This window comes from Phoenix dactylifera, chromosome 2 (assembly GCF_051530095.1).
Source record: "Phoenix dactylifera cultivar Ajwa chromosome 2, Ajwa_hap1_PhDact_Kaust_v1.1, whole genome shotgun sequence".
NCBI classification, from domain to species: Eukaryota; Viridiplantae; Streptophyta; class Magnoliopsida; order Arecales; family Arecaceae; genus Phoenix; species Phoenix dactylifera.
The window spans coordinates 48,172,141-48,178,140 of NC_143191.1; positions in this window are offsets into that span (position 1 = coordinate 48,172,141).

The window sequence follows — 6,000 nt, forward strand, 5'->3', positions numbered from 1 at the left end:
ATAGAAAACATTATAGTTGTTTTCATTTGAAAGGAAAAAAACATTATAGATGTGACTTGCCACCATGGAGAAATTAAAAAGGGGGAAAACACAAGTTTACATCTTTTTCCTTCACTTGCTTGCTTAATTCTTGGAGCCATAGTCATCAGGAAACATGTTTCTCAGTATTAAAATGTTCAAAATACGGATGATTCAATAATTTTCCAATCCAAGCTGACATCACTCTGTACCGATAAATCTTTCTGTTGGAGTTCTTAGAAAAAATAAATTCTGCCAATGTTGAAAGAAAAATATTAGGAGCATGAGACATGAAACTACATCATTATTAATTGCAGTAAAGTCATGAATATATCACCATAACAAGATATTATGATTAGGTTATGATAATCCTATGCATCAAAACAAATGACATATCTCATAATCTTATTCATCTTTTAGTTATTAAAAACCTCATGAGAATTAGGAGAATTTTGGTGTCGTAGATAATTGTCATTAAATTGTTTAGTTATTAAAATTCCCTGCAGCGACAGCCTGATCGCAAACAAGATGCAAAATAATTCAAAGAGTCTGCTGCAACTGTGGATAATAAAGCAAGCCTTACAACTATGATAAATCAAGAAACTTGTTAATGAAAGGGCATGCTTTATGGGTACATGCTTGTAAGCAAAATTTTCATATTTATCATGAGAATTACAAGAACTCTGCTTCTTTCCCCTTTTTTTTAGGATAGACAAAAGGAGAAATCTTTCTGTTGTGGTTGAAATCTGGCCTGAGGGCGACCATGTCGGAAGAAGTCGAGGAGACGTCGACCAGGACGAAGAAAGAAGGCCACCTCCTGCGCTCCGGGATACCTGCACGAAGCCTTGGCTGGAGATTTCGGCGAAGGCCCTCCAATGGCTAAGTTAGCCGGGCTTTTGGAGAGGTTTCTGAGTGCTTTAGATGGCCGCTTGTAGCTTAAAATAGCTTATAATGGCTTACCGAAGGCCATTTCCTATCCCTTTTTTATAGGATGAGGGTCTTGATCGTTACCTAAAATTTGGAGTCGATTTGTGATCAGCAGGACATCAATTGGAGGCGGCATATGGCACGGAGATCAATCCCACTAGCGGAGAATTCGGGAGATATCTTTCGGACTTATTCTGAGGGTCCGCCACGTCATTCCAAACAGAAATGGTCGAGGGAGTTCTTAAATGCGTCGTGTGTGCACTTACTCCGAGGCGTTACCTAGTGATATAAGAGGGGCCACTCATCAATGCCCTGCTCTTCGAGATGGCTGTCATAATGACCGGCTTTCAATACCGCGATCCAGGAAGATCTGCTGAGGGAGCTTTCGAGTTTGCCACGTGGCACGATCTGGCCACTCAACCGCCTGAGAATAGATTCGCGGGATCTTCGACGGGATCGAGGTTGACAGGGCCGAGGTCGGCTCGGCCCCGAGCCGTGGTCGGTTCGGTCTTTGACGGACTGAGGTCGGCCTGGCCTCCATGATACCGCTTGGATCAATTTGCAATCCAATGGAAGTGGGAGAAAAGACAAGATAAATTTCTTATGCAAGGAGGAAGATAACTTTCATTCAAATACTTGGATGTCTTCTCATTACAATTCATGACTATTTATAGGCAAGTCATGGGTAACATGAAAAGACAAAAGAAAATGAAAGATCAAAAGTCACCTTAATATGGGTAACTCACACAATAAAAGACATCAAAGCCAACTAAATTTTCTTAGGGAATTTAAAAGGTCAAAAGATACCTGCCTCTTGAAATACCTATAACTTTCCAACCATAACTCGGATTTTAATGTTCTTAAGCTTGTTGGAAAGAAGAGAAAGAGACCTGAAACTTTTATGTTAATAAATGTTTTAAATTCGGCCATTTAATACTCTAAAAATGGCATGCAAGTTGTCTGATGTTCATGCACTTGCATCATACTCCTCCGGTTGAAGCTCAACTCGTCTTCGAGTTGTCCAATGCCTCTTCTTTATCATGATATGGAATTAGATCAGAAATATTGAAGGTAGCAGAAACTCCATAGTTACCAGGAAGTTCAATTTGATAGGCATTTTCTCCAATACGCTTAAGAACTCGAAATGGTCCATCGGCATGATCTTGTAATTTGCTATATCTTCCATGGGGGAATCGTTCTTTACGAAGATGAATCCATACAAGGTCGCCTTCTTTAAATGATGCCGAGCGTCGATACTTATCAGCTCTCTCCTTAAACTTTTGATTGCTCTTATCAATCTTAGATCGAACTTGCTCATGCATCTTTTTGATTTCATTAGCCCTTGCTTCTGCATCACCGCTAAATCGAACAACATGAGGAAGGGGAGCTAGATCAAGGGGGTCATTAGGATTGCACCCATAGACGATCTCAAAAGGACAAGCACCGGTAGTAGAACTACTTGAGCGGTTGTATGCAAACTCTGCTTGAGGAAGAATTAAGTTCCATTGCTTCTTGTTGTTGCCCAAATAACTTCGAATAAGATTGCCAAGGTTTTGATTCACCACTTCCGTTTGACCATCGGTTTGTGGATGATGAGAAGAACTGAACTGAAGTTTGGTGCCCAATTTCGCCCATAAAGTTCGCCAAAAGTGTCCTACAAATTTTGGATCTCGGTCCGAAGTGAAAGTCTTTGGGATGCCATGAAGTTTGACAATCTCTCGAAAATAAAGATCAGCAATTTTAGATGCATCATAGGTCTTCTCGCAAGGTACAAAATGTGCCATTTTAGAGAATCGATCAACAACCACCATGACCGAATCCTTTCCATGTTGAGTGCGAGGAAGACCAAGAACGAAATCAATACTTACATCCTCCCATGAAGCTTGAGGTATAGAAAGAGGAATATAAAGGCCGGTGTTTTGAGCTCGGCTTTTGGCAATATGGCATGTTCGACATAAGTTGACATGTCTCTCTACATCCTTTCTCATCTTCGGCCAAAAGAAATTTTCTTTGACAAGGATTAAAGTCTTGTCTCGGCCAAAGTGTCCTCCAAGTCCTCCATTGTGGGCTTCTTTGATGATTGCTTGGCGAAGAGAGCAATTAGGAATACATAATTGGTTACCTTTAAATAAGTAACCTTCTTGAATTGAATAATCTTCATGAGGAGCATCACTGCATCGAGCCCAAATCTTGCCAAAATAATCATCATTAGAATAGAGATCTTTGATGAAATCAAAACCGATTACCTTAATCTCCAAGGTTGACAACAAAGCATGTCTTCGATTAAGAGCATCCGCAACTTGATTGAGACTTCCGGCTTTATGACGGATGGTGAAGGTAAAAGATTGCAAAAATTCAATCCACTTGGCATGCCTTGCACTAAGCTTGTGTTGAGTATTGAGGAATCGCAAGGCTTCATGATCGGAGTAGAGAACAAATTCCTTAGTCACAAGATAGTGCCGCCAATGACGAAGAGCCTCAATAATAGCATAAAATTCTTTATCATATGTTGAATAGTTCTTTCGCCCATCTCCAAGTTTGGCACTAAAGAAGGTAATAGGGCGTCCTTCTTGACTAAGCACTGCGCCAATGCCCACATTAGAGGCATCACAATCCACCTCGAAAACTTTTTCAAAATCTGGCAAGGCAAGGATAGGGGCCGTTGTCATTAATACCTTAAGCTTCTCAAAACTTTCTTGAGCCTCCATAGTCCATTGATAGGATCTACCTTTCAAACAATTTGTGATGGGGGCCAAAATAGAACTAAAATGTCGTATAAACCTTCGATAAAATGTGGCCAACCCATGAAAGCTCCGGATCTCGTGAATGGTACGAGGTACCGGCCAACTAGAAATAGCTTCAATCTTCTTAGGATCAACTTTGATGCCGTTGGCGGTGACCATATAATCCAAAAATATTAGGCTATCAGTCAAGAAGTCGCATTTGCGAAGGTTGACATAGAGTTTCTCCTTTCGCAACATCATGAAGATTTGTCTAAGATGCTCCAAGTGTTGCTCTTGATCCCTGCTATAGACCAAAACGTCGTCAAAGTAAACAACGACAAATTTACCTATATAAGGCTTGAAGATTTGATTCATGAGGCACATGAATGTGCTTGGTGCATTAGAGAGCCCAAATGGCATCACAAGCCATTCATATAGTCCATCTCTTGTCTTGAATGCCGTCTTCCATTCGTCACCCGGTCTCATGCAAATTTGATGATAGCCACTTCGAAGATCAAGTTTGGAGAAGATGCAAGCGCCGGCAAGTTGATCTAACATATCGTCTAGCCGAGGGATAGAAAAACGGTATTTGATGGTGATCTTGTTAACAGCTCGGCTATCAATACACATGCGCCATGTTCCATCCTTTTTGGGGATAAGTAAGGCAGGAACCGCACATGGACTCATGCTTTCACGTACCAAACCTTTGGCCACCAACTCGTTCACTTGTCTTTGCAATTCTTCATGCTCCTTGGGACTCATTCTATATGCCGCCTTGTTTGGTAAAGTTGCACCTGGCATAAGATCAATGCAATGTTAAATTTCTCTCATTGGTGGAAGACCAGAAGGAATTTCATCGGGAGTCACATCTCGAAATTTCCGCAAAAAAGAAGTAATCTTGGGTGACAATAAATTGCCCTCCGGGTTAGATTCCACCACTATAAGAGCATATGCTTGGGAGGCTTCTCGAATTTCAACTTCAAATTCTGCCATGAACAAAAAGGTACTTCCCTCTCTCTTAATGGGTTTGGGTATGTTGTCCATTTTTGAAGGCCCAAGGGTTATTTTGACACCATCCTTCAAGAATGCATAAGTATTTTTGTATCCATCATGAACAACCCTTCTATCAAATAACCATGGCCTCCCCAAAAGTAAATGGCAAGCATCCATAGGAACCACGTCACACCATATTTCATCACGGTAATTTTTTCCAATTGAAAATTGAACAAGGCAACGTTGGGAAATTTTTACCTCATTCCTTTCTTGAGCCAAGAAAGAGAATATGGGTGGTGGTGAGGTTTTGTCTTGAGTTTCAACTTTTCCACCATCTCCATTGAGACGCAATTCTCGCAACTTCCTCCATCGATAATAACATTGCAAATTTTGCCATGAGCCGTACATCGAGTATGAAAGATGTTGTGCCAGAGCCACATGTGATCATCTTCGCTTCGTATTGAATTCAGGGTTCGACGGACCACAAGAGCTTCACCATGATCACTATATGTGATGTCTCCTTCAATTTCATCATATATAGAATCTGACTCATTTTCTTCACTATCACCTTCTTCAACAAGAGAAACCACTCTTCTATTTGGACACTCAAAAGCAATGTGCCCATAGCCAGAACACTTGAAACATTGAGGTCGAGATGATGTTGGCCGAGAAGAAGATGAAGCATCTTTTTTCACCATCGTGGTTGGCTTAGATGTAGAAGACGAATGAGATTGCGATGCACTCCCCCGGTTAGGAATGCCCTCACGCTTGAAATTTCGGCCTCCAGGAGCATTTGTTAAACCCTTTTCTCACCGTTGTTGAAGTTGGCGTTCCACCTTAGTAGCAAGTTTAATAACATCATTAAGAGAAATAAAAGAATGGAGATGTACCATATCATGGATGTCACGCCTCAATCCGCTAAGGTAACGAGCTATTGTTTGCTCTTCGGCCTCTGCTACACCACAATGAACCATAAGATTGTCGAACTCTTCAGTGTACTCCTCCACGGTTCGCATCCCTTGAGTGAATTGATACATAGTGAGAAATGCATCTTGAAGGTAATTTTCGGGAAGGTACTTTTTGCGAAGCTTTTTCTTCATTTTCTCCCAAGTACGAATCTTGGTTTTGCCCTCCTTTGCTCTTTGCAACTTGAGGCGCTCCCACCAGATTGATGCATGCTTTCGAAGCTTGATGGCTACAATCTTCACTTTAAGCTCATCGGGGACCTCTTTGTAGTCAAAGATTCGCTCAACAGTGTTAAGCCAATCTAGAAAGATGTCGGGTTGCATTTTTCCTTCAAACTCAGGAATGTCTACCCTGATGTCTGGAAATCGAAATT